Genomic DNA, 26,493 nt, shown 5'->3' on the forward strand with positions numbered 1-26,493 from the left:
CCCCTGCCCCCACTCGACTATCCAGGAGAACAGTAATAGTCTGAAGGCTGGAGGATCGTCACCTACTCCTGCGAAACTGGTTATCTGCTGGTCGGAGAAGCGGTAAGTAGTCGGATAAAAACATGGATAGCAGGAGAACGGATAAGGATAGGAGGCTGTGGATAGTGTGGATGGATAGAGGAAGGGTGGATCTATAAGTGGGTACAAGGCGGTGGAGGAGGAATGAGAGGAAAGTGGAGAAAAGTGGAGTCAAAATAGAGAGAAATATTTCTGACCTCCCAAGAATGATAGATAATACTCATAGTCCTTGATAAAAACATGGATAGTATGGGAACGGATAAGGATAGGAGGATGTGGATAGTGTGGATGGATAGAGGAAAGGTGGATCTATAAGTGGGTGCAAGAAGGTGGAGGAGGAATGAGAGGAAGGTGGAGAGAAGTGGAGTTAAGGTAGACACAAAAATTTCTGACCTCCCTAGAAAGATGGAAGGAGAAGCAGTAAGTAGGATAAAACATGGATAGTATGGGAATGGATAAGGATAAGAGGATGTGGATAGTGTGGATGGATAGAGGAAGGGTGGATCTATAAGTGGGTGCAAGGCGGTGGAGAAGGCATGAGTGGAAGGTGGAGAAAAGTGGAGGTGAAGTAGACACAAATTTCTGACCTCCCTATTAATATGGAAGATCCAGTAAGTAGAAGGATGAAAACATGGATAGCAGGAGAACGGATAAGGATAGGAGGCTGTGGATAGTGTGGATGGATAGAGGAAAGGTGGATCTATAAGTGGGTGCAAGGCGGTGGAGGAGATATGAGAGGAAAGTGGAGAAAAGTGGAGTTAAAATAGAGACAAAATTTCTGACCTCCCAAGAAAGATAGATGATAGGCATAGTCCTGGATAAAAACATGGATTATATGGGAACGGATAAGGATAGGGGGCTGTGGATAGTGTGGATGGATAGAGGAAAGGTGGATCTATAAGTGGGTGCACGGCGGTGGAGGAGATATGCGAGGAAAGTGGAGAAAAGTGGAGTTAAATTAGAGACAAAATTTCTGACCTCCCAAGAAAGATAGAAGATGATAGGCATAGTCCTGGATAAAAACATGGATAGCAGGAGAACGGATAAGGACAGGAAGATGTGGATAGTGTGGATAGATAGAGGAAACGTGGATCTATAATTGGATGCAAGGACGTGGAGGAGGAGTGAGAGGAAGGTGGAGAAAAGTGGACGTAAACTCGCAAGAAAAAAAATGTTATCAGAAAAAGATTTAGATGAGAGAAAATATTTTGATAAAAGTGTGAATAGCAGGAGCACGGATAGGGATAGGAAGGTGTGGATAGTGTATTATGATTTTTGTAAGTAATTTTGTAAGTAGGTATGATTTTTTCATTTTTCTCTCTCCTAGACTGATCATTTCTCTTTCTTTTGGCTTGATCTGCATCCTTCTATCTTTATTCAGTTATGAGTTATTTTGACGTTTCTCAGAACTTTTCATGATTCTTCCCTCTAGTCTTAACACCGTAATCTCGTTTTACCAGGTATACGAGTGTGCTTGTTTGTTTGTTTGAGATTTTCTCTTATGAAGTTGTTGATTGATCCTTTCTCTTACTTTTAACGCTACCTGCATGTTCCTATCTTTATCCATTTTTGAGGAAGTCCCATTTTTATCAACATTTTTCATACACGTTTTTCAATTTCTGGGATCGCTCTACCAGGTTCAAGGATGTTTTTCTCTACTTTCTGTTTGTTTGTTTGAGATTCGCTCTTGAGTATTTGTAGAGTATTTAATCTTCTTTCTTTTGGCGGTATCTGTGTTGTTCTATCTCTATCCAATTATGAATTAGTTTGACTTTTATAAGGACTTTTTTCATGATTCTTCCCTCTAGTCTTGACACCATGGAATCGCTCTGCCAGGTTCGGGGGTGTTTTTCTCTGCTTTCTGTTTGTTTGTTTAAGATTCGCTCTTGTGTATTCGTAGAGTGTTTAATCTTCTTTTTTTTTGGCACTATCTGTATGTTCCTATCTTTATCCAATTTTGAGTAATTTTTATTTTAATCGACAATTTTCGTTCATGTTTTTCAATTGCTGGGGTCGCTCTACCAGGGTCAAGGATGTTTTTCTCTCCTCTCTGTTTGTGTGTTTGATATGCGCTCTTGTGTATTTGTAGGGTATTTAATCGTCTTTCTTTTGGTGCTATCTGCATGTTCCTATCTTTATCCAATTTTGAGTTATTCCCATTTTTATCAACACTTTTCATTCAGGTTTTTCAATTTCCGGGGTCGCTCTACCAGGGTCAAGGATGTTTTTCTCTGCTTTCTGTTTGTTTGTTTGAGATTCGCTCTTGTGTATTTGTAGAGTATTTAATCTTCTTTCTTTTGACACTATCTGTATCCTTCTATCTTTAGCCAATGGAATAAGCTCCCCCGTCAGTGGTCCAGTGTAACACGATTGACTCCTTTATAAACAAGCTCGACCGTCACTTCCTTCAACTTAATATTAACTAGAGTAGAAAAGCAACGTTTTGGAGCCATCTGATTAATGTAAAATCACTTAGGTTTAAGGACAGACCACCTAGTCTGGACCATGGGGTCTGTGTGGTCTGATTTTCTATGTAAATCTATGTAAATCTCTCTCTCTCTCTCTCTCTCTCTCTCTCTCTCTCTCTCTCTCTCTCTCTCTCTCTATTAATTTTATTATATACCATGAGAATAAGTATGCTGTCAAGAATTGGTATGCTCACTACACAAAGGAAATTGAATAAGATTTTAGGGGGCGAAGGATTACACTTACCACTCTCAAAGGTGACAAAATACTGGTGGAAGCTGTCCCTGTGTTGTTAGTTGTCTCTGTGTTGCTAGTTGTCCCTGTGTCGGTAGCCGTCCCCGTGTTGGTAGTCGTCTCTCTGTTGGTAGTCGTCCCTATGTCAGTAGCCGTCCCTGTGTCGGTAGTCGTCCCTGTGTTGGTAGTCGTCCCTGTGTCGGTAGCCGTCCCTGTGTTGGTAGTTGTCCCTGTGTTAAAATAGTCAATTCCTCATGTCAAAAAACTATCTTCCGAGCCAAAAAGTGTCTTCTGAGCGGTGGTGCCAGATTGTCGTACTCAGGGCATCATAATTACCTGGTTTTGACCCTTAATTATTCCCCGAAGACATCTGCAAGTGACGATTTTAATGATAACTATAAGTTATTCCAGCTATTGGATGAAGGAGTCAATTTGCAGGTTAGAAGTAGAAAAATGTAGAAGGATTGAGTAGGACAGTTTGTACTCCCGTTTGCACACTTAAAAACGTGTCAGAGGGAGGTGTAGATGGTAATGGCTGAGTTGCTTATAATATTTATTCTAACAGTAAAAGGAATATACCTGAGCACATGAGTAAGTACAGAATCAACAAGTTAACGTCACTACTAATTGTCACACGCCCAAATGAAATCAACACTCTTCACGGCAGACACTCGACCAGTCACTAATGAAACACACATATGTACGGTTGGTTACGCTTCACTAACAACAACACTGAGTGTTGTTCCTACTCAACATAACACTAATACTCCAGAACGATCACATGCTCACCCGTCACAAGAAATACGGCTTCTCCTAACAGAGTCTCGTAATTCTACTCGCCAGTGTTGCCCCAAGTACAGTAACGGCCACAGCCCAAAAATAGCTTAACTGTTACTGAATTGGTGACTGCGACACTCCTGCTCCTTGCTGAGCTCCTATATAGGGCCAGCGGCTACCATACAAATCGTCACCACCGTGTTGTTTTACATCACAACACGTCACAACACGTCACAACACGTCATGACAACGCCCACGTGAACAGTTCATGCCCGCCGGCCTTATGCCCGTCCATAGGACCACCCACGAGTGTTCCGCCTCCCGGCACTTCCTGTCTGTGCGCTCACTCCCTATCTGTTCACACATCAGGTCGTGGAGCCAACATGTTCACTGTTCGTTGTTCATTGTAACTTCGTTATGGTTCACCGTTCAACTTGACTTTCTTCATCCTCAGGTTCAGTATTTTTTTCTGAGTTCAGTGGTTCCCTTGAATCCCAGCCAGCGCTTCTGGATGTCGTGTGAGTTGCTGGGAATTTTCTACCACTGTTTGGCTTACTTCAACGTGCTGGGCCGGGGCCCGACAGACAGCGTTGAGTCTGGGCCCCAATAGGCATCAAAACACCAACTTCCGAGCCTAAAACTGTCTTCTGGGGCGCTGATAACTAGACTCATTTATACTCAGAGTTAAAACAGTTAATTCCCGATGATTCCCGGCAATAGTTAGCTGTCAAAAACCCAACTTCCAAATTCAAGGGCATGGAGATACATGCTTAGATCTAATTGCCAATGAATTTCCTTGTCATCTTAACCCGGTAGCAGCGACGGGCCAAATTTGTGGCTTTGCCGTGTAGCAGCGACGGGCCAAATTTAGGCTTTAGCAGCAACGGGCCAAATTTGTGGCTTTACCGTGTAGCAGCAACGGGCCAAATTTGTGGCTTTACCGTGTAGCAGCAACGGGCCAAATTTGTGGCTTTACCGTGTAGCAGCGACGGGCCAAATTTGTGGCTTTACCGTGCAGCAGCAACGGGCCAAATTTGTGGCTTTACCGTGTAGCAGCAACGGGCCAAATTTGTGGCTTTACCGTGTAGCAGCAACGGGCCAAATTTGTGGCTTTACCGTGTAGCAGCGACGGGCCAAATTTGTGTTATGATATAAACCCCCAAAAATAGATGATACATAATCTGATCACAAATGCTTCGATATATATTATGAAATGGTTTGTGTGGGGGTGATTTTTTCTCATTTTCTGCCCGAGGACCATTAACCCAGCAGGATCCTGTTTCTTAACCCTTTGAGCCGACAACTTTCTTCACCATCCAGCCTCTGCCTTCCTCAGACGGGCCCTTGTTATTAGTAGTAGAATTTACATCTATGAACTCCTGCTTGTAACCATTTCTCAGAACATGGTCCAAAGTGACCCTTCATGCGGTTAACTCACATACTTAACCAGTGGCGTACCCAGAAAATTGAAAAGGGGGGGGCCAATATATATATATATATATATATATATATATATATATATATATATATATATATATATATATATATATATATATATATATATATAAAATTTCTGGTCCAGTATTATTGCAAGTGCAGGATCCCATACAGCTTGAGGATTCAAGTTAGATCGCTGGGTAAATTTATTATTTTTATACATACATGCATGATACATACATATACATACATTGTACATTTTAGAAGTTTGTTGGTAGCATATGATTACAACATAAATCTGGGAGATTTAAATAATCTTTAAAGTACTAATTTTATGTTACTTGAGCGAGCATTACTTTTAAAATCTTGTTCATTTCTGTAATTTGGACTGCAAAAATTTACCCTCGAAACAACACTGCTTAGTTTAGAACTACATGTTCTGATAAAAAAGTAATACACTGGCAAGGAATTTTTTTTATATTCATATAACATGTATAATCTTCGTTTATACAGGCTGCTGCTGTAATACATATTTTTAAAGATACATGGAAACTGGGTCAGGTATTTTATGAATATAAAATAAAAATTAACTAGATGAATTAGATTAGTTACTGTTAACAACAATACATTGAAACTGGTTTACCTCAAATTTAGGCGTCTGTTCTTACGTGCAAATTCATCAAGGACTTCATGATCAAGATTTGTGTCACAATAGACAAAGTAAGGCCAGTCCATTTAAACGACTTTCACTCATTGTGTTCCTAAGGTATGTTTTAAGCAATTTAAGGGCACTAAAGGATCGCTCATTGGTGGAAGTGCTAACAGGTAGGGTTGAAAAAAATGCAATAAGGTGGAAAAATTTAGATATGTGCCCAATTTTTTGGCACATGCCAATGTCTCAACAACTTGCTTTGACCTCTCATGAGATTCACGACGCTTCCAATAACTCTGCCCCGTAGATATTCACCTTCAACGAGATCTGCATCTACAAGAAATTTTCCATAAAATTCAACTGCCTCCTTCAGTTCACTAAAATAAGTATCAACTGAAAGAGAGGGAACAAGACTTCCCAACAAAAAACTCCTAACTAATGTGTTCAGATGCAAACCTTTCCCTGAGTTGTGCTATAGCAGTGTCCGAAAACTGGAGAAAAATAGCTCTTCGATAGTACTCCTATGGAGTTGCTGTTGGAGGGTTAGCCTTAACTATGTTTCTGATGACCACTGATTGTTCAAGGCTTCTGGCTTCCGTACCTTTCCTCAGCTTGGGCAAAAAGTTGGTTGAACTTATTTCCATCACGATAGGACTGAAGTGCATCTATGCAGCTCTGTACACTTCCAAGAGCACCCATCAGTTCTTGTTGTGACCCCTGCAGCCTTTCCGGCAAGGGTTTAGTGACACTTAGAACTGAGGTGAGCACTTCCAAACTCATGAGAAAACCTGGGTCACTTATTGCTTTAGATTAGGCTTGGCTGCTGATTCTTCACCTGACGTGTTTTGCAGTAATTATTCTTAATCATTATTTCATTATTTACCTACCTGATTAACTGAATTATCCGGGGCATCAGCCGAGTCAGTGGTGACTTTCCTACACCAGATAGAGTATGTACGTGAAGCGTTTTCTGGCGTTTTGTGGCCAAGGAGGAAATAGGTAAAGAAAGGAAAGGCACAAATCCCAAGCCTGCGGAAATTCAAGGAGTGACACGCTATAGAGAAAAAGTACTACATGAAAAGAAAGTGAAGTCTATCAATCATAATTTTCAGAAATTTGGAATTTGTGGTCAGAAAATATTATACGGATAACATGACTAGGCTTCGGCCACGTGAGCCTACGTCGTCAATGAATGTTTCTCAAAAGAGATCACCTGCTCTTATTCAACTCAGCAGCTCCATTGTTCAAGTAATATTTATTTATTCAATATTATTTTTTCTTTGCTAAAGGGGAGGGTCATGGCCCCATGGCCCCCCCCTCGGTACGCCATTGTACTTAACCGTGCTCCCCGTTGAGGGTCCAAAAGCTAGCCCTCCCAGCCTAGTCCTGGTAGCGAAGGGTCATCTCTCACAAAGTCCACGACACCCCCAAATGATTTGATTCCTCGTGTCTCAGGAGCCAGAAGGTTGTGAGCACTGCCAGTTACAGGTGTTGTGGGCGAGTGTTAGGAGCATCTTGTGTTAGAATCTTGTGTTCCTAACTGATGTGCTTGCCGAGATATTGGCACTTGAAGTTGACGCACACACACACACACACACACTAACTCCGTGATGGTTCTTGCAGGGAAGGAACTGAGATGAGACCAGACTCAGCAGCCCTCCAGTGAGCCCAGGAGACCACCGAGGGACACCCACGCACCTCATGGCTTGGAGGACGCATGGAGATGGTGGGTGAGTGAAGCAACCCACCCCCTGTGTATGTTCAGGGCCAAGGTTACGTCAGGTCAGGGTCTGCCTTGAAAACAGGTCCTTTCTCTCATTAATTCTCTCCAGGTTTCCTCCGTTTTTCCCTTCCTTCCTCCTCTCTTCTTCCTTTCCTCCTATGCCAAAAAAATAGCTTAATGTTTCCTCTTCCTCCTCCTGTCTTCCTCTTCTTCCTCCTCCTCTTCGTTTCCCTGTTATCTCCACTTTTATCAAGGTCTGTGTATTTCTCCGGCGTAATTTTGGTGGTTTCGTTCATTTCCTCCTCCAAGTTCAACTCCATTTTTCTCATTTTTCCTTCCTCTCTTCTTCCTTTCCTCCTATACCAAAAAACTGCTTAATCTTTCCTCTTCCTCCTCTTGTCTTCCTCTTTTTCCTCCTCCTCTTCGTTTCTCTTTAATCTCCACTTTTATCAAGATTTGTGTATTTCTCCGGTGCAATTTTGGTGGTTTTGTTAATTTTCTCCTCCAAGTTCAAGTCCATTTTTCTCCTCTTTCCTCCACCTCTTCCTCCTTTCCTCCTATGCCAAAAAATAGCTTAATCTTTCCTCTTCCTCCTCCCATCTTTCTTTTCCTCCTTATCCTTTGCATTTCCCTGTTATCTCCACTTTTATCAAGGTCTGTGTATTTCTCTGGCACAATTTTGGTGGTTTCATTCATTTCCTCCAAGTTCAAGTCCATTTTCTCCTCATTCCTCCACCTCTTCCTCCTTTCCTCCTATACAAAAAAATAGCTTAACCTTTCCTCTTCCTCCTCCTGTCTTCCTTTTCCTCCTCCTCCTTTTCATTCCTCTTCTATCTCCACTTTTATTAAGGTCTGTGTATTTCTCCAGTGTAACTTTAGTGGTTTTGTTCACTTCCTCCTCCAAGTTCAACTCCATTTCTCTCCCTTTTCCTTCCTCTCTTCCTCCTTTCCTCCTTCCTCTTCATTTCCTTGTTATCTCCACTTATTTCAAGATCTGTCTCTTTGAAAACTTTGCAGAATGGACGAAAAAACACCAGAAATTGCTTGTATATTTATTGAGCAAACTGACACTTCTTGGAGAGAGAGAGAGAGGGGGGGGATCCCTTATGTGTCTGGGGGGGCATGTGTCTGTGGGGGTTGTCAACACACTGTAGGGGGGACACCCTGTGGGGCCTGGGAGCTGAGAGAGAGAGAGAGAGAGAGAGAGAGAGAGAGAGAGAGAGAGAGAGAGAGAGAGAGAGAGAGACACACACACACACACACACACACACACACACACACACACACACTCTTGGCACTAAACTCTGCCAGACTCTTGCAGGGCAGGAGACAGAGACGAGACCACTGAGCTGAGGAGACCAGTCAGGCCTTCAAGATGCTGCCTAAATGCTGGGGCAGACCAGATGAGACGAGTCCTGTTGGGGAGAAGATGGAGGGAGATTAATTGAGCCAAGGAAGGAGAGAGAGAGAGAGAGAGAGAGAGAGAGAGAGAGAGAGAGAGAGAGAGAGAGAGAGAGAGAGAGAGAGAGAGAGAGAGAGAGAGAGAGAGAGAGAGAGAGAGAGAGAGAGAGAGAGAGAGAGAGAGAGAGAGAGAGAGAGAGAGAGAGAGAGAGAGAGAACTCTCTCTGTATTCCTATAAAAGAGAAGATAATAAAGTTTGGAAATATATATTACAATGGATGTATTTAAACCTATTACTCTTCTCTCTCTCTCTCTCCACCAGTGAGCTATTGTGTTCTTCCCTTCCCTTCCCCTCCCCTCCCAAGATGCCGCCTGGATGTTGGGGAGAGAGAGAGGATGAGATGGAACACTCTCTCTCTCTCTCTCTCTCTCTCTCCCTCAGCTGTTGTTATATAAAATAGAAGATTAATAAAGTTGAATATTATATTACCAAGGATGTATTTGAACCTCCTCTCTCTCTCTCTTCTTTTTAATGGACCTTATACACCTTTACATTATTTTTTTGAGAGAGAGAGAGAGAGAGAGTGTTCCAGCTTCCAGTCCCTTGCTGAGCTGAGTGACCAGACAGCACCATCCAGTCAGCCATTGCCCTGAAAAGATATATGGTGGTTAGGTCCCAGTAGATTGTGGTGGAGTGGTAGAAATCGTGGTTGAATGTCAGGTCTTGGGTTGACATTTTGGGGTTACAGAGTTGAAAAAGTTTTGAACAAGTCGAGTTTTTCGGTTGATGACTGATGGTTGAATTGTGGTAGACTGGTAGAGGGATGTTGGGCGAATGATTGTGTGGTGGTTAGACCCTGGTAGATTGTGGTAGACTGATAGAAATCATGGTTGAAAGAGGAAATTGTAGCTTACCACATTTCAGCAACTTTCCGTCCCAGCTTCCATCAGTTGTGAGATCTGTAATAATAATAATAATAATAATAATAATAATAATAATAATAATAATAATAATAATAATAATAATAATAATAATAATAATAATAATAATAATAATAAAAGTATATAAAAATTAATCTATTTTCTCATTCCTGAGAGAGAGAGAGAGAGAGAGAGAGAGAGAGAGAGAGAGAGAGAGAGAGAGAGAGAGAGAGAGAGAGAGAGAGAGAGAGAGAGAGAGAGAGAGAGAGAGAGAGAGAGAGAGAGAGAGAGAGAGAGAGAGAGAGAGAGAGAGAGAGAGAGAGAGAGAGAGAGAGAGAGAGAGAGAGAGAGAGAGAGAGAGAGAGAGAGAGAGAGAGAGAGAGAGAGAGAGAGAGAGAGAGAGAGAGTTACCTCCACATCTGAAAAGGAAAATCTATAATCTTCCTTCCTCTTCCTCTTCCTCCTCACACACACAAAAAACATCTCTGTTACACCCCAAAGTTATGACCGCAGCAGCAGCAGCAGTTAGAGGCTAAATTATAGTCACAAGTTGTAGTGTGTCGTGCCAAGTCCCTGCTGGTGAGCCTGGTTCAGACCCTCACACCAACCACCTCCCAGGGCCAAAACGGATGTAGATTGAGTTTTAATGTGTGCTTCCTTAGGTTCACGGTACAGAGGAAGGGTTACACTACCACCAGGGTCACACACCTAACCCGGGAAATGCCCACAACTCCTAGGAAAGCCTGGTCAAATGTGTGTTTCCTTAGGTTCATGGTACAGAGGAAGGGTCACACTACCACCAGGGTCACACAACTACCCCGGGAAATGCCCACAACTCCTAGGAAAGCCTGGTGAAATGTGTGTTCCCTTAGGTTCATGGTACAGAGGAAGGGTCACACTACCACCAGGGTCACACAACTACCCCGGGAAATGCCCACAACTCCTAGGAAAGCCTGGTCAAATGTGTGTTCCCTTAGGTTCATGGTACAGAGGAAGGGTCAAACTACCACCAGGGTCACACAACTACCCTGGGAAATGCCCACAACTCCTAGGGAAAGCCTTGCCAAATATGTGTTTCTTTAGGTTCACGGTACAGAGGAAGGGTCACACTACCACCAGGGTCACACACCTACCCCAGGAAATGCCCACAAATCCTAAGAAAGCCTGGTCAAATGTGTGTTTCTTTAGGTTCACAGTACAGAGGAAGGGTCACACTACCACCAGGGTCCATCGCTGGGCACGATAACAGAAAATCTTATTCCCGATAACCAATAATGGAAAACCTTATCGGTGATAACCGATATTCGTTAACTGGAGAAACAAATATAGGCGATAACCGATACCCGATATAAATCCACAATTCCGATAGACAAAAACGATATTGATATTTCAAATAAAAAACATAGATGACTTAAAATTTTCATTATCAGTATTTTAGAAAATTAACAAAACCTGAAAACCACACGTTGACACGTACCTATGGACAGTAATACTAGAAACGCCTGAACCGGTTATAAGTTTAGCAGGTTTGGAGTTAAAGTCCTTGCTTAACTTATCCTTTTACTGGTTTTGTGTCTTACACGGAGCGTGTGATGTGAACTCTATCGAGACGAAATGATGACTGCTCTCGGCAGCCGCACAAGCTATGTGCGTCATCTTTCGTTCATGAGGTTGCCTAGTCACAAAAGGATTTATACAGATAGAAGGAGAAGAAGTGGAAACGGATAGATATTTAGGATTAATATTTACATGTTTACAATGCTCGGTCAGGCTAGCGTGGCGCCCACGCCACGATGAGAGTAAAACTCTATGTACAAGGATGGCCGGGCCAAATGAGGTATAGAAAGTATGAAGACGAGAAAGGAAGTACACAGTATAAGGGAATGGGAAAAAAAAAATAATGAATGGGATACAGGATTATAAGCCCATGAGGGGCAAATAGCAGTTAAATGCAGGTTAAACAATTGGCACATGGTTACATGACCTATAGTAATGGTGTATAAACAAATAAAAACAAGTGCACAAAAAAAAATATTTGTTTTCTAATATCTAAACTCCCGGGAGAATGATTTATTAACTAAATATAACATGAGAAATAATATATAGTAGAAAATATGATCATGATCATGGAATAAATGGTATGGGAATACATACATGGTTAAGTTAAAATATGGAAACAAAAAAATTGGTTGTATATGGAGATATAGGTGTATATACAAATGGTAAATAGATACATATCACAGAGGACTTGCATGTTAGTTAGTTATGGTAAAGAAATTATCCTGTCCTCTGGTTATAGATAAATGGCATATGAATACAATTATGCTCAATGAAAAAAAAAAATATTATTGGACAACGGGAATATGGTCTATGCCGTTGCTGGCTGTAAGGGGCGCTGGAGGACGGCTCGACGCAGGAAGGCGTAGCGGCGGTGGAAGACACAGATGAGGAGGGTAGCTAGGATCACAGTGAGCGTCAGTACCGTAGTCAGTGACGCGAGGATGGGGTATACAGTGTCGGGGCGAAGTTCTGGCCATATGGTGAGAGAGGAAATGGGTTGTAGGGTGATGTTCGGTGCTATGAGTTTGGGTAAGGTGTCTCCTAAAGAGTGTAAGGGTTTGAGTTGTAGGGGAGTTGTTGGTGTCGGCAAGTTGAAGGGTTTGAGGTTGTAGGTATGAAAGGTTTGGTTGAGCAATAGATGGTTAGATTGTTTAGTAGTCAGGTTGTGGGATGTGAGACTGCAGGCCTCCAAGATGACAAAGGAGCCGTGGACAGCGGTGTTGCTAGGTCGGGATCCAGGGCAAGTAACTGTAAGAGCAATTGAATGATGGAAATAGAAGTAACGCCAGGGTTTCACTCTAAGGTGGAAGATGGTGGTATCCTCGACTGGGGTGAAAACACACAGAGATTCAATTGGGGAGTTTCTAACTAGACCCAGCTCACAAGGATAATGACTGGTAGGCAAAAAGACGTACTGATAAGCAGGGCAAAGGTACATCTGGAATCGGGTGATATGGCAATCATGAAAGTCAGCTGGAAAAGCAATGTGCATGAAATCTGATGAAACCAAGAGAGTGGCATGAGATGTAGATAGTTGGGAGATGGAAGAATTGACAACTGTAGGGAATGGATGAATGTGATAGATAGTGAACATATCTGGCGACCTAAAGGGTATATGCACCAAGATACCATCTGGAGTCAATGTTGCCTCCATGTAGGGATAATAATATTGAACCTGGGTCTCACTGAAAACAGGAGTTAAGCCTTTTTCTGTTCTGGCCCAATCAATGACATGCATAAGTTCCTGAGGGGTGAGAAGGAAGGTTACAACACCATCTAACACGTCTCTGAGGAGTGTAAATGTGTCCTGCAGTGCTAATTTAAAATTTGTGATTGCAAGGTAGACAGCTCTGAGGTTTGCTGCCATTAAAGCCAAATGGTGAGCCAATAAGTACTGGTGTTGGTCCTGCTGAAGCTGGGTTATGAGGGATGTGAAGTTGTTGAGGCGGTCTATGATAACTTTTTGAGTCTTAACAACCGTCTCAATAGCTTTGTTTTGGGAACTGAGAACAATGGCCTGGTTATTCAAAATAGTACCCCATTTGTCTAACTGATCGTGAACCTCAGCAACATCGGCTTCCGTAGCTGTACCAATGAGGCCTTTTAACAATCTCCCACCAATGTCGATGAGACCACGCTTGGACCTGGCGTGGGCTACTGGTGTTTTAAGGTAAGTTGAAAAAGGGGTCCATTCTAGCAGACTATCAAAGGATTGTTGGATATTTAGGAAAGATAGCATGAGAGTAGAGAAATATGTCAGCGTGAGTGGATGGTTTAGTTTATGAACTGTGTCCGAGGTCTGCTGGAGAACCGCTTCCGCTTGCTGGATCTGGCGCCGGAACTGGGGTATGGAGTCGCTCCAGCTCACGAAAATCGCATAGGGTAATGCGGACATCGACCACGTCCTCCACCACCATCACGGGGCCGTCTGGCTCCACGATTGCCCCCACACGGAGGTGTTGTTCATAGGAGGGCTGCTTCGTGGCATTTGTGGGGAGGACCAGGAGAACACCTCCCAAGACACATAGGCAAGGGAGTAGCATCGCAACTGGGTGAGATAATAGAAAGTGGTTAGTGGATGGATAAGGTAAAAAAATATTGTGGGAGAAGAGAAGGGACACTAAGGGATGAAGATGGTTCTCCGTACAAATGCATCAGTGTGCAGATGTGTATGATCTTAGTTTCTTCCTGTAGTCGTTGGTAGTGTCCACCTCAACTGGGCCTGGAGTATTTGTCGGTGTCGTTAGAGGGTCGTCAGGCGCAGGGGTCGACTCCTCACAGGTTGAGGAAGAAGGTCGGTTAGTGCGTTTTAGGTGGTCTAGGTGTGCAAGCTTCGTTTCCAAGGTAGTCAGGTGGCGGATCTTGACCTTATTCCCTTTGTCGTAGGACAGTACTCGGTACGGTCCCTCAAAGCGAGGTGCTAGTTTGTTTTTGGGTTCCTGAATTTTTAAATAGACAATGTCCCCTGTGACCAATAATTTGTCGGTTGCTGATTTCCATTGTGACGCATTCATGGCAGCCTTGCTATCCTCGATGTTTGAGGTAACCCGTTTATAGATCTTCTGGAAGTCTGTCCCTCTGACTCGAACGTAGTCATCAAAATTATAGATGGGCGTGTCCTCTTTGAGGAGGAATGAGTACGGCAATCGATGGTCCTGGCCAAAAATGACAAAATGAGGTGTGTCACCTATCGATTTATGGAGAGATGAGTTAAGAGAAGCCATTACCTGAGGCATCCATTCGTGCCAAGTTACTGAGACATCACCGACCAGAGAGCGAAGTGTCTGAATGATTTTTCGATTTTGTCGCTCGACCATGCCATTGGAAGCTGGATGATAAGCCATGGTATTTACCTTATCAACTTGGTATTCCTTGCAGATTGCCTCCAAGATTTTATTGTTAAATTCTGTGCCATTATCTGAGATGAGGACTTTAGGGGTGTTATATTTACAAAAGACTTCATCAATGAGAGCTTTAGCCACAGTAGTTGCTTGCTTGTCCACTATGGGAACTAGAACCGAGAAACGACTGAAATGATCAATGGCAACCAATAGGTATTTGTGGCCTTCAGTAGTTTGGGGTAATTTCAATAGGTCAATAGCAATGGTATCCCATGGCTCTAAAGGTATGGGATAGCTTTTGATGGGGACTTGCTGAGTAATGGATCCATAATTTTCTGCACAAGTGTGGCAGTTGTTGATGTAATCAATGATGGCGAGCCGCATACGTGGCCAATAATATAACAAACGGGCTTGCATCAAAGCTCTACTTTTTCCAGGATGGCCGGCATGAGGGGAAGAATGTATGTTATGCAAGATCATAGAGACTAGGCTTTCTGGTACGACGATTTGTGTAACTTCCCTATGCGGACCGTATTTAGTTGTGATGTATGTATTCCTGACGAGGATGCCGTCGTTGAGATCAAAGTCAGTTAAGGGTACAGGTAGTGTTGGCAAGGAATTGGGGTCGCCACTCTGCAGATAGTATAGAATGGGTTGACAGAAGTTATCTGTTTGTTGCGCTGCGCGTATGGAATCATTCAGAGTTGGGTCATGAGTTCGACTTGGGTCTTCAAAATGATCTACATCCATGTCCATTATCGCGCCGATATTTCTGGATAGGGCGTCCGCTACCTGATTTACTGCTCCAGGGACATGAGCAAATGAGGGATTAAAGTCTTGGACAATGAGGCTCCATCGGGCCAATTTCCCCGTGAGGGTTTTAGTATTGAATAATTCCACCACGGCTGCGTGGTCGGTTCTGACATGGATATTGTAGCCATAAATGATGTCACGAAAATGACGTAATGCCCACACGACCGCAAGGGCCTCAAGGTGGGTAGTACTGTAGTTTGATTCTGCTTTGTTGAGCGTGCGACTTGCATATGCTAGAAATAAATTACAACCTCAATTAACGGGATTAACCCCTGCCGAGCTCCCCCAACCCTGTATCTTCACAGTCACAAGAGGAGGAAGAGGAAGCCATATTAGTAGTGAAGAGGTAGTAGCCGCGGCCAGGCAGCTCAAATCAACGCGTAAGCAGTCTGCGTCAGCGTGCCGTCAATCAAAGCATCGGCAACACCCACCCCCGGCTAGTGGAACACGCCGCACAATTTTGGTTTGTCACCTGCACTATCACTCAAGTAAGACGAAACGTTGTTCCATAATTTAGTACATGTACTGTCGAAACCCCCCACTTCAAATAACATTCTCACCCTCGTCTCCCACTCTCCACTAATTTCCCCAAATATAATCGCCATTTCATTTGTTCTTAATCCCTTACACGGATTACATTTAAATTCCTATCCCTACTCTCTTGTATTCAATACCGTTCGCCTTCAGCGCTCCTCCCCTCCCCGTTCACCAGCCCTACCCCTCTTTCGCCGGCGGCAGCCACGCCTTGCTGATCCCAGTGATATGTGTCTCCATCCGCTGTTGCAAAGATTGTTGCAAAGATTGTTGTTTTGGTGATACAACGTAGGTGATGACCTCTTTTGTAGGTGCAAGTACGAGCGATGGGGCTTGTAGTCGTCTCATAGGGAGTGTAGTAATCCCGTAATTGTAGAGAGGGTGTGCTGGATTTTGCGATTGTGCTGGAGTTCACACTGGTTCACTGGTATGGAGTCACCACGTAATTTGAGGCACTTTGTGTAGGCCAGTATTATTTGATGATAAATCCTTTGTAATCGCTTTGTAATCGCTTTGTAATCGCTTTGTAACCGCTGCCACCAATATAAGTTTAGCAGGTTTGGAGTTAAAGTCCTTGCTTAACTTATCCTTTTACTGGTTTTGTGTCTTACACGGAGCGTGTGATGTGAACTCTATCGAGACGAAATGATGACTGCTCTCGGCAGCCGCACAAGCTATGTGCGTCATCTTTCGTTCATGAGGTTGCCTAGTCACAAAAGGATTTATACAGATAGAAGGAGAAGAAGTGGAAACGGATAGATATTTAGGATTAATATTTACATGTTTACAAGGTGTTGTGTTATTTGGCGTCCCCACCGTCAAAAGCTGGCACTTTTGTTTACAAACACTGGTCTCGTGAAACTTGTAGTATGTTCAGACCAGCAAGCCTGAACCTGTACAGTCTCACAAAGCTTTTTAACCATAATTAGTTGCTGGAAGGCTGAATCAGACATACAGTACCACCATCCTCGCTGTTTCTAGAACGATACTCTGTACGAGTTGTATTTACATGTACAGTGTCTGATTCAGCCTTCCAGCAACTCTTAATGTGTTAAAAAGCTTTGTGAGACTGTACAGGGCTACACTTACTGGTCTGAACAGTTCACGAGAGACCAGTGTTTGTAAACTTTGACGATGGGACACCAAATAACACAACACCGGGTGCCTTCAATACCATGGCATGCTCACAAACGAATATGGAATATCAACTTTGAGGCAGTGAATAATCATTTTGGGGGCAAAGTTAAATGATTTTTCTCTTTGATATATTGATTTTTGAGTAACATAAAAATATAAGCTAGTGTTTTAATGTTGATGATCTAAGTATGAAATCTCTTCACTGAAGATATTTCATACCCCAAAGTTTTTTTCACACAACACCGGGCGCCACGTGTAGGGAGGAGACAACGCTTTTTTTTTATTTATTTATTTTTATTTTTTTTTTATTTTTTGAGGCAGAAAAAAGTATCGATTATCACTAGTTTGGTTACAAAAGTAACGATGATACCAATATATACTTAAATAAGTAGCGGATGGCCGATAACCCAATTTTGTTATCAGCGATAAAGTATTGCGATAACTTATCGCGATAACGCCCAGCTATGCCAGGGTCACACACCTACCTCGGGAAATGCCCACAAATCCTAAGAAAGCCTAGTCAAATGTGTGTTTCCTTAGGTTCACGGTACAGAGGAAGGGTCAAACTACTACCAGGGTCACAAAACTACCCCTGGAAATGCCCACAACTCCTAGGAAAGCTTTGGCAAATATGTGTTTCTTTAGGTTCATGGTACAAAGGAATGGTCAAACTACCACCAGGGTCACAAAACTGCCCCTGGCAATACCCACAACACCTAGGAAAGCCTGGTCAAATGTACGTTTCCTTAGGTTCATGGTACAGAGGAAGGTTCACACTACTACCAGAGTCACGAAACTACCCCTGGGAATGCCCACAACTCCTAGGAAAGGCCTGGTCAAATGTGTTTCCTTAGGTTCACAGTACAGAAGAAGGGTCAAACTACTACCAGGGTCACAAACCAGCGACTGGATATGCCCCCACAACTCCTAGGAAAGCCTTGGCAAATGTGTGTTTCCTTAGGTTCATGGTACAGAGGAAGGGTCACACTACCACCAGGGTCACACAACTATCCCTGGAGATGCCCACAACTCCTAGGAAAGCCTTGTCAAATGTGTGTTTCCTATGTTCACAGTACAAAGGAAGGGTCACAAAACTACCCCTGGAAATGCCCACAACTCCTAGGAAACCTTTGTCAAATGTGTTTCCTTAGGTTCACAGAACAGAGGAAGGGTCACAAACTACCCTGAAATGCCCACAACTCCTAGGAAAGCCTGGTCAAATGTGTGTTTCTTTAGGTTCACAGTACAGAGGAAGGGTCACAACTACCCTGAAATGCCCACAACTCCTAGGAAAGCCTGGTCAAATGTGTGTTTCTTTAGGTTCACAGTACAGAGGAAGGGTCACAAAACTACCCCTGGAAATGCCCACAACTCCTAGGAAAGCCTGGTCAAATACGTGTGGCGGTCGATATGTGGGCCCTGAGAGAGAGAGAGATAATGTTCCATAATAGACTCAGAGCAGAGTGAGGATGAGTCATTTTCTCGCCGGCAACACACAATAAGTTACCCGAGTAATACCTTCACCTGGATCACAGTCTGTTCACTCCAGGACGGCAATGAGTCAGGGTTTTTTTTTTTTACAGCTAAGGAGACAGTTCAAGGGCGTAAAGAAAAATATATATAAAAAAAAAGCCCGCTACTTACTGCTCCTGAATAGAGGTCAAAGGTTTGGTGCAGGAGGTCACATCTTGCCTCCTGCCCGGGGTCGCCTCAGAGCACGCTGCATCCCGCCTCAACGCTGCGGCAAGTGACGTGTGAACAGATCGTCGCCGGCACATGTTAACCCGGTGGTGGTGGCAGCAGCGGGGATCATGTTTCTTAATGGTCCCTCTGAGCGAGAAAAATGGGAAAAAATCATCACTCACACAAACCATTTCATAATGTATATCAAAGCATTTGTGTTCAGTTTATGCATCATCTATTTTGGGGGGTTTATGTCATGGCACAAATTTGGCCCGTCGTTGCTACACGGTAAAGCCAAAATTTGGCCCGTCGCTGCTACACGGTAAAGCCACAAATTTGGCCCATCACTGCTACCAGGTTGATATGCTTGCTTGTATGAGATTACTTGAACAGTTGGCTGTCATGCACTTCAAGATACCCTAAACTTAACTAGCCTAACCTAACAAAACCCTAAACAGTTACTAACAGGTTTTGACTCAGAAAATTCATCTATGCTTCCTTGCTAATGAGACTTTCTATGCAACACAGTGAGGTCATTCTGTGTTGATTTATACCATAAGGTGCTGGCTGTCATAGTGTTTCAAGATACACTAAACTTAACTAACCTAACAAAACCCTAAACAGTTACTACAGGTCTTGACTCAGAAAATTCATACATGCTTCCTTACTAACAAGACATTTTATACAACAAAGTGAGGTCATTCTGTGTTGATTTATACCCTAAGGTGACGCCCTAAACCTAACGTACCCTAACAAAACCACAAACAGTTATTATATACATCTTGGCTTACAACTACTACTACTACTACTACCACCAATACCTTATAAGCCAGGAGAAGTCTTGCTGTGCCTCCTCAGGTTGGCGTAGCCCTGGGCGGGGAGTGTTCCAGCCTGGGCACCACCAACACCGGCAGCTCAGGAGGGAAAACTTGACGGCCGCCAGGTCTGAAAAAGTTTGGACGTTTTGTGAGCTAGCTCTAAAAATATTAAAGATAGCTCAGCAGGATTTTGTGCTCATGTGTATCAATAATTTATGAACACACACACACACACACACACACATACACACACACAAGAAATAAATTAGAAAGTTGGAAAGAATACAAAGAGCAGAAACTAAATTACCGGAAACTCTGAGAGAACATACTTATGAAGAAAGACTGGAGAAATTGGGACTAACAACACTGGAGAGCAGAAGAGAGAGAGGGGACCTAATAGCATTGTACAGGATACAAGAGGGATTGGAGAAACTGGACAGGTAAATACAACTAGGTAAATACACACACACACACACACACACACACACACACACACACACACACACACACACACACACTTTCATTCCATTCTGTTGTAAATATCTTAATTAATGTTTAGTTTGCGTACAGTCGCGATATGAAGTGATGTCGCCGCTCTCAAAATGTTTCGTACGGGAGCATTTGAAGGTAACGGAAGTGATGTGTATTTATTGTTTATGTTATAATGTTCCCTTTTAATGATAATCTATAATACCTTGTGATGTAAAACACGGTAAAATAACGTAGCAGTACCTGAATTACAATTATACATTCATTTGCTTTAAAAAATGCGACTGCGAATGTCATGTGTTGTCTTCAGTACTGAAGACAACCTTGAAATGATTTAGCTCACGTCGTGTGCTTATCTTTGCAAAACAGTTGTTATACATTGTTCAGATTTAGGCGATATATATATATATATATATATATATATATATATATATATATATATATATATATATATATATATAGATATATATATATATATATATATATATATATATATATATATATATATATATATATATATATATATATATATATATATATATATATATATATATATATATATATATATATATATATATATATATATATATATATATATATATATTGGATCATTCCATGAACTGTCTTCTGCAGTTATTAACACACACGCACAGTATGACATGAAGCGAATGGACAGTTACTGGCGTTACTTTGCGTTTTATTGATTAAGAAACGATCAAATAATAAGGTTTCTCATTAAACTTCTATTCTATTACTAAATACATATGTGCTGTTTATCTCTCACCTAACTCTACCAACTATGTAAAATTCTTTGACTATTTGAATTCTAAAGTGGAGCACATCTTGACCCACTCTCCCTTCGCTGAAATCTCCATCCTAGGAGATTTCAATGTTCACCACCAGGTTTGGCTTTCATCCTCTTTCACTGACCATCCTGGTGAACAAGCCTACAACTTTGCTATCCTCAACGACCTAGAGCAGTTGGTCCAGCACCCTACACGTATTCCCGACCGTCTTGGAGACCGGCCCAACATTCTAGACCTCTTCCTTACCTCAAACCCTTCTGCTTATTCTGTCAAACTGTTCTCTCCGTTGGGCTCCTCCGATCACAATCTTATTTCTGCATCCTGTCCTATCGCTCCTGTACACCCTCTGGACCCACCGAAGAGGCAATGCTTCTGGCATTTTGCTTCAGCTCGGTGGGACGACCTGAGGATGTACTTTTCCGATTTCCCGTGGAATGATTATTGCTTCCAGGATAGAGACCCCTCTGTGTGTGCTCAGCGCATCACAGAGGTGATTGTCTCTGGAATGGAGGCATACATTCCTCGTTCTTTCTCTACTCCTCACGCAAAAAAGCCTTGGTTTAATCACGCTTGTTCTCGTGCTGTCAATGATAGAGAGGTAGCTCACAAAAGATACCAGAGCCTTCAAACCAATGCTAATTATGAACTTTACATTTCTGCCCGAAATCGTGCCAAATCTATTCTCCAACTAACCAAAAATTCTTTCATTAATAGAAAATGCCAAAACCTTGCTTTCTCTAACTCTTCCCGTGACTTCTGGCATCTAGCCAAAAACATCTCCTCCAACTTCACTTCTTCATCTTTCCTCCACTCAGTCCTGACGGCAACACTGCCGTCTCATCTATCTCTAAGGCTGAACTCTTCTCTCAAACTTTTCTAAAAACTCCACTCTGGACGATTCTGGGCATCTTCCTCCTACTCATCCCCCTCTGACTCCTTTATGCCTGTTATAAAGATTCTTCAAAATGATGTTTTCTATGCCCTCTCTGGCCTCAATCCTCAGAAGGCTTATGGACCTGATGGAGTGCCTCCTATTGTCCTTTAAAACTACTTACGCGCTGATACCTGCCTGGTCAAACTCTTTCGCATTTGCCTTTTAACATCTATCTTTCCTTCCTGCTGCAAGTATGCCTACATAGAGCCTGAGCCTAAGAAGGGTGACCGCATCAATCCCTCAAACTACCGTCCTATGGCTTTACTTTCCTGTCAATCTAAAGCTTTTGAATCAATCCTTAACCGGTATATTCAAAAACACCTTTACACTTATGAACTTCTGTCTTATCGCCAGTATGGGTTCCGAAAGAGGCGTTCTACTGGTGATCTCCTAGCCTTCTTAACTGACTCTTGGTCATCCTCTCTTAGCCGTTTCGGTGAAACTTTTGCTATTGCGCTGGACATATCAAGCTTTTGATAGGGTCTGGCACAAATCTTTGCTTTCTAAACTACCCTCCTACGGTTTCTATTCTTCTCTCTGTACCTTTATCTCCAGTTTCCTTTCTGACCGTTCTATTTCTGCCGTGGTATACGGTCACTGTTCTTCCCCTAAATCTATTAACAGTGGTGTCCCGCAGGGTTCTGTCCTATCTCCACTCTTTTTCTGTTGTTCATTGATGATCTTCTTTCCAAAACGAACTGTCTTATCCATTCCTACGCCGATGATTCCACTCTGCATAACTCAACTTCTTTTAATAGAAGACCCACCCTTCAGGAACTTAGCGACTCAAGGCTGGATGCTGCAGATCGCTTAGCCTCAGACCTTACTATTATTTCCGATTGGGGCAAGAAGAACCTGGTGTCCTTCAACGCCTCAAAAACACAGTTTCTCCACCTATCCACTCGACACAATCTTCCAAACAACTATCCCCTATTCTTTGGCAACACCCAGCTATCACCTTCCTCAACACTAAACATCCTCTGTCTATCCTTAACTCAAAATATCAACTGGAAACTTCATATCTCATCTCTTACTAAATCAGCTTCCTCGAGGCTGGGCGTTCTGTACCGTCTCCGCCAATTCTTCTCCCCTGCACAGTTGCTGTCCATATACAGGGGCCTTGTCCGCCCTCGTATGGAGTATGCATCCCATGTGTGGGGGGCCTCCACTCACACAGCTCTTCTGGACAGAGTGGAGGCAAAGGCTCTTCGTCTCATCAGCTCTCCTACTCATACTGATAGTCTGCTACCTCTTAAATTCCGCAATGTTGCCTCTCTTTCTATCTTCTATCGATATTTCCACGCTGACTGCTCTTCTGAACTTGCTAACTGCATGCCGCCCCCCCTCACGCGGACCCGCTGCACTCGACTTTCTACTCATGCTCATCCCTATACTGTTCAAACCCCTTATGCAGAGTTAACCAGCATCTTCACTCTTTCATCCCTCACGCTGGTAAACTCTGGAACAATCTTCCTTCATCTGTATTTCCTCCTGCCTACGACTTGAACTCTTTCAAGAGGAGGTATCAGGACACCTCCTCCCGAAACTGACTTATCTTTCGGCCACCTCTTTGGATTCTTTTAGGAGCAGCAGTAGCAGGCTTTTTTTTATTAATGTTTACTTTTGTGTGCCCTTGAGCTGTCTCAATAAAAAAAAAAAATATATATATATATATATATATATATATATATATATATATATATATATATATATATATATATATATATATATATATATATATATAGATATAGAGAGATATATATATATATATATATAGATATAGATATATAGAGATATATATATATATATCTATATATATACCACCACCACCACCACCACCACCACCAGCAAATAAGGTAAATAATTAAAAAATTACCATAAATTCTAATGTTAGTGCCCCAGACCAAACCACCTGGCACTCACCTTAGGGGGCCTGGGCAGCGTGGCACTGGTGTGGGGGCCCAGGGAGAGGGGGCAGGGGCTCTCACCATCAATGGGAGGACTGGCCTTGCAATCGATGGAATTGCTGAAATAATAATAATAATAATAATAATAATAATAATAATAATAATAATAATAATGTAATTGGTTTGTTTTTGTTTTATAATGTAGGTTTATGATCAAGGATTTTAGGACTTTAGGAGGACTTGGTCATGTCTGGAGGTCTTTGCTGGCGATTACAGGTCAACACGTGATCAGGCCGTGGTGTATTACACACATACAAACACACACACTTATTTTTTGTGAACCAATTTATTTCAAAGTCTCAGTCTGTGTTTTTCAGCAATATATATGTGTGTCCCTTTGCCCTTGACTTAACATCCTGTTCCTGACCTCTCATGACCTGTAAATCCATGTAAACATTCCCGTCATAATGTTTGTGGCAGATTTCTCCTTGTTAAAGTGTGTACACTTATCCCAGTGCTCCAACCTTGCCTTGTTTTGATTTTTGATTTATTTTATTTTTTATTTTTTGACGTCTACGCCTGTTGCGCCGGTAGGCCTTCCTTCGTGTCAGTGATGGTCGGCCCAGCCCGTTGTGGCGCAGGCAAGTGTTTATAGTGGCGCCATCTTACACTGGCTCATGCTGCCCCCTGGAGCTCATCTTTAATCCTAGAATCTAGAGTCCGGGTTGATAGGTGGTCTTCTGGGCAGCATGTGGGTAGTCTTAGGCCTCTCGGCGGTGGCTCAAAAATCCCAGCTTGTGGCACCGGGCGGGGATTGACCTCGCGTCGTCCTGAACGCAGCACCGTCACACTATCCACTCAGCCACCGCCTCCTCCACCAGCCTCTCTCTCAGCCACCTTTTGTAACTGCCCCTCCCTTCCCTTCCCTTCCCTTTTCCAGCCCCTCCCTTCCCTTCCCTTCCCTTTTCCAGCCCCTCCCTTCCCTTCCCTTCACTTTTCCAGCCCCTCCCTTCCCTTCCCTTCACTTTTCCAGCCCCTCCCTTCCCTTCCCTTCACTTTTCCACCCCCTCCCTTCCCTTCCCTTCACTTTTCCAGCCCTCCCTTCCTTCCCTTCCTTTTCCCAGCCCTCCTTCCCTTCCCTTCCTTTTCCAGCCTCCCTTCCTTCCTTCAATTTTCCAGCCCCTTCCCTTCCCTTCCCTTCACTTTTCCAGCCCCTCCCTTCCCTTCCCTTCACTTTTCCAGCCCCTCCCTTCCCTTCCCTTCACTTTTCCAGCCCCTCTCTTCCCTTCTCTTCACTTTTCCAGCCCCTCCTTCCCTTCCTTCACTTTTCCAGCCCTCCCTTCCTTCCTTCACTTTTCCAGCCCTCCTTCCTTCTCTTCACTTTTCCAGCCCCTCCTTCCTTCCTTCACTTTTCCAGACCCTCTCTTCCCTTCCTTCACTTTTCCAGCCTCCTTCCTTCCCTTCACTTTTCCAGCCCCTCCTTCCCTTCCCTTCACTTTTCCAGCCCCTTCCTTCCCTTCCCTTCACTTTTCCAGCCCCTCCTTCCCTTCCTTCACTTTTCCAGCCCTCCTTCCTTCCTTTTCCTTTTCAGCCCCTCCTTCCTTCCTTCACTTTTCCAGCCCTCCTTCCCTTCCTTTCACTTTTCCAGCCCCTCCTTCCCTTCCTTCTTTTCAGCCTTCCTTCCCTTTCCTTCACTTTTCCAGCCCTCCCTTCCTTCCTTCACTTTTCAGCCCCTCCTTCCCTTCCTTCACTTTTCCAGCCCTCCTTCCTTCCTTCACTTTTCCAGCCCCTCCTTCCTTCCTTCACTTTTCAGCCCCTCCTTCCTTCCTTCCCTTCCTTCCTTTCCAGCCTCCTTCCCCCCCCTTCACTTTTCAGCCCCTCCTTCCCTTCCTTCACTTTTCCAGCCTCCTTCCCTTCCCTTCACTTTTCCAGCCCCTCCCTTCCCTTCCTTCCTTTTCCAGCCCTCCTTCCCTTCCTTCACTTTTCCAGCCCCTCCTTCCCTTCCTTCACTTTTCAGCCCCTCCTTCCCTTCCTTCACTTTTCCAGCCCTTCCTTCCCTTATTGCCACAGCCCTTCATTTTCTTCACCCTGTGGCAGCCCTTCCTCAAACACCACCTCAGCCCCCTCTCATGACAGCCCTTTTCTTCCCTCTATACAAGCCTTAAACAGCCTTACAAAGCCAAAAAGGACCCTTTTCTTGAACCCATAGCATCCTGGCAGCCCCCTTTCTCACTTTTATCTCTCATTTCAGCCCCTTTCCTTCCCTCTACCCTCTCTCTCAGACCCATAATCAGCCCTCACTTTCTCAGCCCTTCCCTTACACTCAATCTTTCAGCCCCAATAGCAACCTTATAGCCCTTCCCTTTCCTCTATGCTCTTTCTCAGTCCCCTCAGCCCCCTAAACAGCCCTAAATCAGTCCATTTTTAGACCAATAGCATCCTAACACCCTTTGTCTCTCATTTCAGCCTCTTTCCTTCGCTCTTCTTCTCCTTCAGTCCCAAAACAGCCCCTAAATTCCCCTACCTTCTCTTAGGCCACAGAGTGAGCGAGGGCAAGAAACTTTAATACACAATATAAGCAATGGAGGTGTTGGCCACACTGGCAGGTACTGGCGAGAAAGCTTGGAGGTGATCAGCGAGAAAGAGAGGAGAGTTGACGATTAACTTTTCTCACGCGAGATTGCTCGGTCAGGTGTGACATCACAGACATGCTTCCATTTTACAGCAAACCCTCGATATAACGGACTAATTGGGGCGGACCTTAGTCCGTTAATGCTGAAAG

At 43.4% G+C, this 26,493-nt stretch overlaps 2 long non-coding RNA genes across 5 annotated transcripts in view; one reads left to right on the forward strand and one right to left on the reverse strand.

The window, feature by feature from the left end:
• LOC126996789 (uncharacterized) lies at positions 1–8,909 on the forward strand. Of its 2 annotated transcripts, none has more exons than XR_007751600.1 (3): positions 1–102; positions 7,268–7,374; positions 8,679–8,909. It is a non-coding gene; the product is annotated as an uncharacterized LOC126996789 (long non-coding RNA). The 2 variants fall into 2 exon arrangements; XR_007751599.1 differs by having other exon boundaries at positions 8,689–8,909.
• The window catches only part of LOC126996786 (uncharacterized), a 21,257-nt gene continuing 2,617 nt past the window's right edge, over positions 7,854–26,493 (reverse strand). Inside the window, exons 2-8 of one of the 3 annotated variants that reach the window (XR_007751597.1) lie at positions 23,728–23,830; positions 19,579–19,702; positions 18,719–18,904; positions 9,684–9,728; positions 9,322–9,418; positions 8,104–8,782; positions 7,854–7,907 (exon numbers count right to left, since the gene is read on the reverse strand). This is a non-coding gene — a long non-coding RNA (uncharacterized LOC126996786). Of the gene's footprint in view, positions 7,908–8,103; positions 8,783–9,321; positions 9,729–18,718; positions 18,905–19,578; positions 19,703–23,727; positions 23,831–26,493 lie in introns of all 3 variants that reach the window. The other 2 variants (XR_007751596.1, XR_007751598.1) reach the window with 2 other exon arrangements.

Source organism: Eriocheir sinensis, chromosome 1 (genome assembly GCF_024679095.1).
Source record: "Eriocheir sinensis breed Jianghai 21 chromosome 1, ASM2467909v1, whole genome shotgun sequence".
NCBI classification, from domain to species: domain Eukaryota; kingdom Metazoa; phylum Arthropoda; class Malacostraca; order Decapoda; family Varunidae; genus Eriocheir; species Eriocheir sinensis.